Consider the following 13,583-nt stretch of genomic DNA (forward strand, 5'->3'; position numbering starts at 1 on the left):
CGAGTGGAAAAAAAACATTTTCTCATGACACTTTCAAAGACATTCTGACATTAAATTCTGTGTTAAATCATGTTTTTGTCAGCAACAAGTACCAGAATGGTCCATGTCGTTGATTGCAGACGACGGTTCCCTTTCCGCATGAAGCCACGGAAATAACCGAACATTGAAAAATCCACGGACATGTAGAAAACTCGAGATAACCGGATGTTTAGCATTACGTCAATATACTAGGAATCATACGACGTCATGGCGTATCATGCTTGCCTACGTAGATTGTATGTTCGAAAGTCTGACTTCTGTTGGGAATTCGCGTGGTGAAGACTGAGGTATGCGTGTACTTTATACACGTGGAAGAAACCGGAATCATGCGTCTTTGTTATTGACAATATGCTTTTGGATATTGAGAAAAATGGCCGACTTCCGTAGCATTATGCTTCGGATGATCGGAAGAGACCATCCAATCACAGCCCCCGAATTCCCCCACGTGTTCTTCACAATAGCTATATAAAACGATATTTTCGACAAAAACACCATCTTAAAACGTCAGGGAAACATGTTTTTAAAGAGGGGATGTCACACGCGAAACACACAGATGAAGCGCGGTGCGTGTTTTCACAGAAATATCGGTCAGTGTCAGCTTGACCCGTCCACCTATCGCCTTGTGTTTGGGTTTGTAAACAACACGGCCGGCTGGCAGCGCCCACTGATATTATTGCCTCTCTTCAATCGTGACAGGCTCCATAGACTCTAGTTAGGATTCATGGGTCCGATACTACTCTGAATCAGTCTGTACCACATCTGAGTCGGCCATTTTTTTCTATCTCCGTGGTGCCGGAAACCGAGTCACGTGAGTTGATCGTCCGCGTTCATTGGCTGACTACCAAAACGTGTTTTTAGATTTTAGAGCATGCTCTAAAACACAAAACACGATTCGAAAACACAAAACAGTGTTTTCTGAAACGCGTTTTGTAGGATGTCACACGAGAAACACGCTGTTTTGTGTTTGTTTTGAAAGAAAACACAGTTTTGTGTTGTGCGTCTGACATGGCGTTAAAGGTCCTTGTCTACATTTTTATACCGAAATCGCCATTTGACCATTAAAATGCAGAGTCTATTATCTACAAATATCAACAATACACCCCCTTTCGATCAGGAAAGACGAAGCCAGTGTAGCCGTTTGAAAATTCATTGTAGTATTCCAGCGTGGTACTCATAGTAGGATATCCTTATTTGGAAAATACCAAGCGCAAGACTCCTCTCAAATCCCGTGCATTTCGTGCGTTTAAAAAAAAAGCGTAGACAGCGCTCCAGTGTCAAACTGTTGCTGCATTTGTTTGGGCGTGGCTATAAGCATAGTGACACAAGGAACTTAGTCGATAAATATCGACAGGGGGCCGACAAATGGTTTAAATGGGAAATGTGTGTATATGGGTGTGGGTTTGAAACAAACAAACAAACCAACCCTTGTGAACCCCGGGCCGCAGGCCTTCGATGTAGTGATTGAAAAAAAAGGATGTTCTCAAATGGTTCAATTCTCATTTGGTCTGATTCTCAAATGGTACCGGTATACTCCCCCCCCCCCCCCCCCCCCCTGGCCGCAGGCCTAGGAGTAAAATTTTATAGACACTGACCTTCTTCCCAGGGGTCATTGACCCAGTTTTAGCTATGAGAGGTTGTTCGCCCAGAGGCTGTAGAGTATACTGGGGCGGTCTCTTTGATGTCTTGAGAGGAAACTTGGCCAGGGTAGTACATGCACCAGAACTGGTGGACACCAAGGACAAACATGAAATCGAAGCAGTTTGCTTTCAGAGAGAACGGTCGTCAGCAACTCAAACTTCTCTGTTTTCTTTTTTTTTTTAAATCTGACTTTCTTTGTGGCCCCCTGACTCCGCCCCCCTCCCTCTGTAAGGACCCCCCTCCACAAGGACCGATTTTTGTCAACATTTTAAAGGTCGCTAGAGAGGGGTTCCACTGTATGACCTAACCGCTGCTGGCAGACGGCCTCAATCTTCACGCGCAAAGACGAGATTAATAGGTGCTCGGTTTTGGTATTTTGAATTACATTACATTAAACCTTTGTTGGGTTTCATGGTCATGGCAACAGCCATAATAATATTACATGATGTATAATATCATATTTCAGCATATGTGAATTACATGTCATCATACTAAACTGTCATACATTTTTATTCCTACATTATTCTGATTGATCACAACCAAACCTACTATCATTGGACACATCCAAATGCAAGCGCCTGTTCTTGACAATTTCTCTCTGATCTAAATATAAAATCAGTGCAATTTCCTGGGTCGGGCTTTGCCACAGACACTCACGGTTTGGCCTGTAGGTAAAATGTACAATGTATTTTCTGATTTGTGCACAAAAGCTTTTTTTCTTTTTTCTTTTTTTTAACATAACAATGTTTAATGTCACTGTATGTTTAAAAGACCATGGTCATATTTGTAAAAAAAATGTTAAATTAGAAAATAAATAACATTTTGGTTCATGATTTTTCCTACACCTGTGCTAAAAATAAGAAATAAAAATGTCGGGTATATAAGTCACTCAAATACAGCTAGGTATGAATGGCTCGGTTTGAGTTTGTTGCAGTTGACCCTGCACAATGCGACATATCATGTTTTTGTTGAACAATTTTGACGTCACCCCTCCCATAGGGTGACGTATTTCACAACTTCCTGTGTTACACAAACTCTGTGATGACCAATTTTGACGTCACCCCTCCCATAGGGTGACGGATTTCACAACTTTCTACAGATGAACAATTTTGACGTCACCCCTCCCATAGGGTGACGGATGTCACAACTTCCTGTGTACACAAACTGATGACGTATTTCACAACAAAATGGCGCTGCCCATGGTCAACCTCGAAACTATCCGTATAGAATGGGGGCGTCCTCGCCCCCATAATGAATTTGATTAGTCAGTATTTTTAGGCAGAGCACATGTTCTCAGCAAACAGAAAACAAAATATTGGAAGCGTGAGTCACGCTACCCAAAAATAAAATCTTTTTTTACATATATCTTTTTTCTATAACTTTTTCCCCCATGGTTCATTCATCATCTGACATAACTTTTTAGCGAAATCTAACCATAAGATTATTGAAAAAAAGCAAAAATGCAGACGACCACCTTTAAATGTAGCGAGCGGTACAGACAGACGTGGGCACCAGCAGGGGGGGGGGGGGGGGTGAAACCCGTCAACACTTCAGGAAGCAGCACAAGGAAGAGTGTGTCCGGTGCTAATTACCTACTGGCAGCATTACCTCCCCCCCCCCCCCCACACACACACACACACACACACACCCCCACCCCCACCCCCACCCCCCTTGGGGCGAGGGTCAGCTAAGACCAACAACTCTATGTCGTGTCAAAATCCAACAGTACGAGAGAGAGGGAGAGAGAGAGAGAGAGAGAGAGAGAGAGAGAGAGAGAGAGAGAGAGAGCATGAGAGAGGGAGAGAGAGATGGGGAGCGAGAAAGAGAGAGATGGGGAGGGAGACGGAGAGATGGCGAGGGAGAGGGAGAGAGAGATGGGGAGGAAGAGAGATAGATTGCGGAGGAAGAGAGAGAGAGAGAGATGGGGAAGGAGAGAGAGTGAGATGGGGGAAGGGGAGCGAGCGCGAGAAATAGAAAGAGAGAGAACGAGAAATAGAAAGAGAGAGAACGAGAAATAGAAAGAGAGAGAACGAGAAATAGAAAGAGAGAGAACGAGAAATAGAAAGAGAGAGAACGAGAAATAGAAAGAGAGAGAACGAGAGAGAGAGAGAGAGAGAAAGAGAGAGGGAGGGAGAGGTAGAGAGAGACGGAGAGAGAGAGATTGGGAGGAAGAGAGAGAGCGCGAGAGATAGAAAGAGAGAGAACGAGAGAGAAAGAGAAATAGAGAAATGGAGAGGGAGATAAGGGAGATAAGGGAGAAAGGGAGGGAATATCATTGTGACGAATGATTATGAAGACGAGCAGACGAATACTGATCTCAGTTATCTCCTTTGGTCGTGACAATGACACGGTCTTCTGGGACGTCCTTGGACACTGATTGGTAGTGCCACTCGCCGAAACACTGCCAAACACTCTCTGTCCCTTTGGTGACTGTCATAACTCTACATCAACACTGAATGATTGTGCCACTCGCTGTAACCCTGACAACACTCTCTGTCCCTTTGGTGACTGTCACAGCTCTACATCAACACTGAATGGTTGTGCCACTCGCTGTAACACTGCTATACACTCTCTGTCCCTTTGGTGACTTTCACAGCTCTACATCAACACTGAATGGTTGTGCCACTCGCTGTAACACTGCCATACACTCTCTGTCCCTTTGGTGACTGTCACAACTCTACATCAACACTGAATGGTTGTGCCACTCGCTGTAACACTGCCATACACTCTCTGTCCCTTTGGTGACTGTCACAACTCTACATCAACACTGAATGGTTGTGCCACTCGCTGTAACACTGCTATACACTCTCTGTCCCTTTGGTGACTTTCACAACTCTACATCAACACTGAATGGTTGTGCCACTCGCTGTAACACCGCCATACACTCTCTGTCCCTTTGGTGACTGTCACAACTCTACTTCTGCTGCTTGCAAAACTAAATGGTTGTGCCACTCGCTGTAACACTGCCATATACTATCTCTGTCCCTACGGTCATTTTTACAACTCTATTTCTCCTGGTTGCACCGATAACAAACAACTCACGTGACACCAGATGAACAGGGACGTTTCTGCGCCATCGAGAGACTTTCCTGACAAAATTCAATCGTTGATAACGGATCTTCTTTCATTTCATTGTCATGTTCATTGTTATCATGTTATTGTCCCATTGCTGGGAAATTCGGGTCGCTTCCTCCCAGTGGAAAGCTAGCAGCAACAGAGTCGCGCTACCCAGCCACCTGCACTTATAGCAGACTGACCAAGATATTTTACGTGCCACAGTGGTGACACGGGGGTGGAACATGGATACCGTCTCTGAGTCCGCACATAAAGTTGACCCGTGTCGGTCCCGGCCCGGACTCCAACCTAGGATCACAAGTCCTGTGCTCTACCCACTGAGCTACCGGGCTCTACCCACTGAGCTACCGGGCTCCACCCACTGAGCTACCGGGCTCTACCCACTGAGCTACCGGGCTCTACCAACTGAGCTACCGGGCTCCACCCACTGAGCTACCGGGCTCTACCCACTGAGCTACCGGGCTCTACCCACTGAGCTACCGGACTCTACCCACTGAGCTACCGGGCTCCACCCACTGAGCTACCGGGCTCTACCCACTGAGCTACCGGGCTCTACCCACTGAGCTACCGGGCTCTACCCACTGAGCTACCGGGCTCTACCAACTGAGCTACCGGGCTCTACCAACTGAGCTACCGATTACACTAATCTACACCCGCGCACCCGCTTCAATCACAAGCACTGCTTGCAAAACACAACAACATTAAAACTACAATAAAAGCGTTCGACATTAAACATCGAGAAAGGAACTCAGCTTTCGTATTGAGAGCACAAAATCAAAGACCGATAAAGAAGAATGGTTAATTTATGGATCGATTAATCACTTATAAGAAACAAAGGAAAACATCGCACAAGATCAAAGAACTCCTGCGGCACGAGATGAACGCCTATCTGGGCCATCGAGAGAGAGAGAGAGACAGAGACAGACAGAGAGAGAGAGACAGACAGACAGACAGACAGACAGAGACAGAGAGAGAGGGGGGAGGAAAAGAGAGAGAGATGGTGAGAAGGAGAGAGGGAAAGAGAGGGAGTGAGAGAGAGAGTGGGGAGAGAGAGAGATACAGAGACAGACAGAGAGAGAGAGAGAGAGAGAGGGGGGGAGGAAAAGATAGAGAAAGGGTGAGAAGGAGATGAGGGAAAGAGAGGAAGAGACAGACAGAGACAGACAGAGATACAGAGAGGGGGGGGGAAAGATAGAGAAAGGGTGAAAAGGAGAGAGGAAGAGACAGAGACAGAGAGAGAGACAGAGAGAGAGGGGGGGAGGAAAAAGTAGAGAGAGGGTGAGAAGGAGATAGAGAGAGGGAGAGAAAGCGAGAGAGAGAGTGGGGGGGAAGAGAGAGAGGGTGAGGAGATAGAGAGAGAGGTGGAAGAGTGAGAGAGAGTTAGCGAGAGAGAGAGAGGGGAAGAGAGAAGGGGGATAGAGAGGGGGGGAGAGAAAAGGGGATGATAGAGAGAGAGGGGAGAAGAGAGAGAAACAGGGAGACAGAGAGAGAGAGGGAGACAGAGGGAGAGAAAGACAGAGAGAGACAAAGAGACAGACAGACAGACAGACAGAGAAACATAGAAATAGAGAGACAGAGAAAGGGAGAGAGAAAGAGATATGGAGGGAGGGAGGGAGAAAAAGAAAGAGAGAGAGAGAGCAAGAGAGAGAGACCGAGAGACAAAGAGAGAGAGAAATAGAAACTTAGAGACAGACAGACAGAGACTAAACATTAACAGAGAACGAGAGACAGGGAAAGAAAAGGAGACAGGGACATGGAGACAGAGGGGGATCTTCTGACAGCAGTCAACACTTGATCACTGATCTGGTGGGGCACGCTACTCGATCCGCCATCTTCAGGGCACACTCACCCAAACCATCTGGTAAAGAGGGCGGGTAGAGAAAGAAATGGATTGCCTGTGTCAAAAAGAGGAAAGGGCTCGGCATGGAGATTCGCCTGGAGACAGCGCCGAGTCGTCTTGCTATTTACCGTAACATGATCCAGTGCTTGCCATACACTTAGAGGGCGACGACTGATTGTATGACAACTATTTCTTTGGAAACAACAACGAGATGTTTGCAAAAGGAGGCTGGAAGATTTTTTTATTGGTGGGGGTGGCAATGGAAGGGGATAATTATAACGAAGCGAATAAGGAGACGGTCTTGGGGATGGACACTAAAAACGCACACACTTCTTCCAAATCACCACACACATGGCTGTTATTTCGACACATCTTTTACCAAGGGGGAAAGGGGGGAACGAAGGACTTTCACAAACAGAAGAAAATTGTCCAAACTGTAATGGGGATTCCACTCTACCTGCAGAGGGAGTGCGAGTGGCCGGTGTGACACGAAAATTTTACTCCACGAAAACTTTACTCCGGAGTAAATATTTCGTACGAAATTCTTACTCCGAGTACACTTTTCGTACGAGAAAACAACTCCCCAAGGCACGAAAAAATTACTCCCTCCACGAAATTTTTACTCCCCATTTTTTTTACTTCCAGTAAAAATCTCGTACGCAAAAATGGGATGCGGGCGAAGGGATAATGCCAATAAGTGATCTCGCGCACACGAATGTCGCACTACCCTCCCTCCACCCCTTCCACCACCAACACTAACAGGGGACAAGGGAGTAAAAATTTCGTACACCTGGCATGGGAAGTTAAATTGCTCGTGTTGGGGTGAAGTAATTTATTCGTTATTTATTCGTCAGGGGAGTAACATTTTTCTACGAAATGTTTTCTCGGAACTCACCTGTCTTGGGGAGTAATTTTCTCGTGCAATGGGGGAGTGCTTTTTTCGTAAAGGGAGTAACGTTTTCGTACGAAATGTTTACTCCGGAGTAAAAATCTCGTGGGAGTAATTTCTATCCTGTTACACCGGGCTTTGGCAAGAGGAGGTAGAGGGTGGGAGGGCGACGGAACGAAGGGGGGTGTCTCGATCAGTCATTTGTGATTAGGAGGACGGGTATGTTACGAAGTCATTACAGCTTCTATCTCTTTATCCCTTCCACATTACTGGAGAACACCAGACTTCCGTGTTATACAGAGATCGGGGCGATGGGGAGCAGAACAAGAGATGAGTTTGGGGGTGGGGGTGGGGTGGTGATGGGTTGGGGGGTGGGGGTGGGGTGGTGATGGGTTGGGGGGTGGGGGTGGGGTGGTGATGGGTTTGGGGGTGGGGGTGGGGTGGTGATGGGTTGGGGGGTGGGGGTGGGGTGGTGATGGGTTGGGGGGTGGGGGAGGTGCACAAAAGTGTATTACAACGTGTGGGCAAGTTGATAGTGTATCATCTGTATCTAGTTGTTGTTCATAAAATGTTAACTATTAATGCTTGTATTGTATGATGGATTTGTTAAGCGCCATGAGACTGTTATCTGGCGGTGAACAACGCTATAGAAGAATGTTTTATTATTATCATTATCATTAGTTGTGTGGATGGAGAAAATATTTCACATTTCAGAAAAAAACACTCTTCAACAGACACATGTGGGGGATTGTTGTTCTGACAAAACAACCAACCTACTAAACAAACCCCGACGCGTGCTGCTGCGTAAACAAAGACAGTGAAAAAGATTTGCTTTGTGTATTAATTAATTCTTTACACTTTGGAAAGTAATTTGACAGAGTATAATATACAACTTTTAGAGCAAACACGACAGGAGTTAATTCAAATAAGGCAGAAAAAAGTGGATGGTATGATAATTAGATCCCGTGCTAAGTGGATTGGAGAAGGGGAAAAAATACAAAATACTTTTGTAATTTGGAAAAAAGACAGTTTGTCCAGAAGTCCATGGGCTTCTTGCAGAAAGATAATGGTGAGGTTATCCATGATAATGTTTTGATTGTTAAAGAAGCACAGAATTTTTATGAGGATTTATATGCTCTAAGAGAAGCCGAACTGTTAAATCAAGAGATTGATGAAAACCTGTGCTTGGTTTAAACAATGTTTATTCATATTTACATGTTCAGGAAATGTACATCGCCATAGGGTGAAGACAACAATTTACAAGCCTACGGCTTATGGGGGTGTCTTCAAACACATTTACAACAAGAAATTCCTCCGAGGTAGGAAAAACACCCCCGTCAAAGGGAAATAACCTTCTCAGTTGGTGGCAGTGACTGAGTGAGAATGGTTATTTCCCTTTGACCATTAATATCTCCCTCTATAAGTCCTTGTATAATTTTAATCCACCAATAACTCCCTAACCGTGTGTTTGACTGGTCCCAATTTTTGTAAGGACCGTCTCAGGAATGTATAGAACCTGTTCACCAAGTTTGGTGACGATCGGTCTGTTCATTCTTGAGATCTATATGCGAACACAAACACACAAACAAACAAACAAACAAACAAACAAACACATCGACCGAAACCTATACACACCCCTATACCGGGGGTGTAATAAGAACATGGCAGACAAGCCCTTACACAGTAAATAAAAACAATTCGTAAATTTTACTCAAAATGTTTACCAAATTTAGGAGAGAAAAGAAAAGACGAAAAGAAGGTGAGAAAACACCAAAGAAAATAAAGTAAACACACATACACATCTAACCAGAAGAATGCGTAAAGGATAATAATCAGTGATTAAACAAATCAAGAACAAATATTTGGGGACAAGTATTCTGCCTTTTTGGTTTTTTTTCCACAATTACAATTTCGTTCCATGAAGTTTGATCTTGCCAGGGTTTTGTCCACTAATGCCAGAATGTGGCAGTCTGTCGTCAAGGCTTCAGCTCACCCCCGCTGTCCCAATCGTCTCGTAGCGTGCTTGCTGGTCAGCTGAGCGGCTATAAACATCCCCGGTCTGGTCTTTCTTCAAGTACGTCCACTCTCATGTCTTAATTCCAGCGTCGTCCTTCCAGCGTCGCGGACGACGCTGGTATCTGCGGTCGGGAAGACTTTCCACGAATTTGCCTACAGGGCGCCGCCATGTTTTCTGTGCTCGACTGCGAGCAGACCACAGGCACATTACACCCAAAATTCTTGTAGGCATACACAGACGCAACATAGCATATACAGACAATAACACCCACAACACTTCAACTGCATATGAAAGGAATAAAAATAAATCCGCAAATCAGTCGCGCACAATACACCAGTTAGAAAAACAAGGAGTACCAAAGCGGCGTGCAGAAACTAAACTGACTCGGAGACTGAGAAGAAACATTTATCACACGATGTGGATAGCAAACATTAAAATAAAACAGATAAGTCAAGCAAAAAATAAACACAAATATCGAAAACACAATAAACAAAGGTAAAGAAAACAAAAAGAGATGCTTGCCGACAGTCAGTGTGTGTGTGCGTGGTTTGCCGTGTGCGTCAGCGGGGTGTGTGTGTGTGTGTGTGTGTGTGTGTGTGTGTGTGCGTGCGCGTGCGCGTGCATGCGTGCGTAGGCTACGTTCTTGCGTGTGTGCGTTCGAATGAGAAAGAAGAGAGAGAGAGGATTGAACAATGAGGTCACGTTCTCTGTCACATGAATACATATACACACACTGAAGGCTACTTCGGACACTAACACTTGCCAACAACAGTTTTACTGTGGTTGGACATGCTTTTGAAATGTAATATTTTTTCGACATGATTTCTGGACATACGAATGCTGCTGTGTTGCCTACTGATGTTGCGAATGATGAAGGTTTTGAGTTGACTGACCTTGAGGAGGGATTGCATCAGGCGTTTATCGTCTCAAATTATATCCTTGCTACTTTTCAGGTGTCAACTATTGCCATTCATGGTAACTTGGATAGTCAATGTTTTTATTTGTTTGATTCCCATCAAAGAAACAGAAATGGTAACCATTCTTCAAATGGCGCTGCAGTTTTGATGTCATCAAGTTAATTCCTTTGCAGAATTGATTGATTTTCTCAAAAGCCATTATCAATGTGTTTATCAATTAACACCTGTTCATTTCTGTCCAACTGCAATGCAAACTCAATGTGGAGGAAACAAGGATTCATTACAAACAAGTCATCCCGTTTATGTACATCAACAGATTTATGTACCTCAATCAATACTGCTAGTATGAGTGACAGGAATCTAAAAGAAACAAGAGGCGAAGCCATCAAGGCTCACGTAAGAAATCGACAAACAGTAACACAAACTCAATCACTCCGACACACACACACACACACACACACACACACACAAACACACACACACACACACACACACACACATACATACACACACACACACACACACACACACACACACACACACACACACCGTGGCACACACACAGTGCACACACACACACAGAGAAAGAGCATAGGTGAAACTGTGCAAGAAAGCGAGACACTAGATCTAGATCTGTCTGTCTGCATACAAGGACACGACTGCCAACTAGTCTCGGCGCGCTCAAAATAATAATGACCGAGACTTTCAGTACTTCCTTCGCGTGACGTCTAACCCTCTTACGTCATAATGTGACGTCAATGTAATGTGACGTCTTCAAATGTTAGAGTTTCTACCACAGACATACACACGCACAGACGCACGCACGCACGCACGCACAGACAGACAAAGTTACGATCGCATAGGCTACACTTACGTGAGCCAAAAACAACCAAACGCAAATGTACTACTACTTCTACGACTCGTTTGAATGTAAAACAGAAATGTAACACTATCTGTGACAATGACGGTTCTACGACTCGTTTGAAGGACAGTATAGATCGAACCTTAACCCACAACCACGACAATTTGTGTCAGACTTTTTTGAACAGGAAAATATGCCTCTGTTCAACAGTAACCAAAACATGGAAGATGTTTTTGAAACTTTACAGAAATGTAACACTAGCCTATCTGTGACAATGTTGCTTTTGAATTGAACCCACATTTGTTGAACAAGAGAGAATGTTCCTGTTCAACAGTGCCCAAAACACTGAATCTGACGTTTTTGAATCTTTTCTGTCATCTAACTGAATCTGACGTTTTTGAATCTTTTCTGTCATCTAACCCAATTGCTCATGACTTCATCGATCTTGAACATGCCTACTTTTCAAAGTGTGATAGGGTGGAGTGGAAGGGGGGGAATAGGCCAGGAAGCATAAATGAGACGCCAAGACAGAGGTTGCGATAACGTGACTTTTACTTAACGTATACCAGAAAGCAAACAGAAAGTTAACACCAGAAAGTTAACACCAGAAAGTTAACACCAGAAAGTTAACACCAGAAAGCAGTGTAGATTCTCCTCAGTGAGCACACGTAAAAGGAACACAAAACCTGCTGCTGACGATAGTCGCGAAACACAAGAGCACAGGTTTCGGAATTCAGTTACAACCACACGTCGACCGACACATATGAGCAGCACACAGCTCAGTATTACAAATCGCGTTCTCTCCTCTAGTCTAACTGGTCAGTCTTTTAAAGGCTGGCCACTTCCGATACCCTGTGGCGATAAGCCAATAGGAATCGCTACCCGGTGTCAGACAACGGGGGGCGTTCTACTTAAGATTGCCTGCCAAATGAAAGGGATCGTTAAAGAGGCAGAAATCGTTACAGAGGTGTCACACACCGGAAATATTACGCACACCGGATAAGGCTCATTAGATTACAAGCAGTTACAAAGAAGGGGGAGAGGGGTAAGAGACTAAAACCTCCAAGCCACCCTGTCAAAAGAAATGACACCCACTTGACAAAGCGCCGTCCAACGATACCCAGACAGTCTGGCGGCACATTACATAACGACCACCTAAATCTGGGATAAGAGGTTAGAAAGGAATCCGGTCAAGAGTCTACCCTACGATAGTAAACACACAATAATCCTAGCGGGAGACACAACTTGGGTCAGGGGAAGATAATAGACAGGGGAGGCAACTGGGTCGGGCAGGAGATAATTACACAAAAAGACTGCGTACGCCACTTGGCTACAAAAGAAAGACAGACAAAAGCGAAATCTGCATGTTAGCCATCTGCCTGAAATGGTCAATGCACTTTTGTAAAATTGTCACAGCTGTTATGCACTTTTGTGAAATGGTCAGTGCTGTTGTGCACTTATGCAAAACTTGGTGCTGTGCTGTTAACATTTGAACAAAATGCATTTTGTTCAAATGTTTAGTGCAACTTGCTACTATATAATCGCTGTATGCGCTTTGTGGTAATAATGCACTGTTGTGAAAAGTTTGCGCTAAATGTTGGCACTATGCATCATTGTTGGAGCACCCTCCTGTAGATGCACCATGCTGAAAAATGTACTTATGAATCAAGCATTGACTGAAATAAACAATTTATATATCCAGCACAACATGCAATTCATTAACTTTTGACCCTAACCTTTAACACTTCCCAAAATAAATCTTTGGTGGACATTGCATCGACGCTGTTCATTTTGAATGAACATTTTTCTTGTCGTGATATAAAATGGGCTAAGTCGACTCTGCGAAGTGTATTTCGCTGCAGGAAGCTTGGCACTGAATTTGTCATGAAATAGTATTGTTGGCGAGGTCAACTTTGGACTCAATTCAGGACAGCCGTCCCACTCTCGCACCCGCGCCATACACGGAGGGACGACAGTTCGTACGTGTCGGGACTTGTGTGTCCTCGCCACATCCTTCACACAGTCTATATTCTGGTATTAGATAGCACTGTTTCAGTACACTCTACACCGCCTTACACTACTGAACTGTCTTGTATTGTTTGTCTCTACGTTCATTCCAAAGACCACCGGTGTAGGATCCGGTCCGGTCCCCCCTCTGAAGTAGTCCCCCGGGGGACCAATTCGTGGCAAAAACTGCTCTATAATGGTCCCCCCTTAGACATCCAGCCTCGTTTTTCTTGTTACAATGTTAGTAATGTTACCAGCAATTTCAGAGAAAAGAAAGGAAGAATCAGAGACTGCTTTCA

At 44.6% G+C, this 13,583-nt stretch overlaps 1 long non-coding RNA gene across 1 annotated transcript in view; it reads left to right on the forward strand.

Annotated features, from left to right (window-relative positions):
* Positions 1-1,051: 1,051 nt before the first annotated feature.
* The window catches only part of LOC138948397 (uncharacterized), a 319,572-nt gene continuing 307,040 nt past the window's right edge, over positions 1,052-13,583 (forward strand). The window contains exon 1 of the long non-coding RNA XR_011449984.1: positions 1,052-1,206. This is a non-coding gene — a long non-coding RNA (uncharacterized lncRNA). The remainder of the gene's footprint in view (positions 1,207-13,583) is intronic.

Source organism: Littorina saxatilis, linkage group LG15 (assembly GCF_037325665.1).
Source record: "Littorina saxatilis isolate snail1 linkage group LG15, US_GU_Lsax_2.0, whole genome shotgun sequence".
NCBI lineage: Eukaryota > Metazoa > Mollusca > Gastropoda > Littorinimorpha > Littorinidae > Littorina > Littorina saxatilis.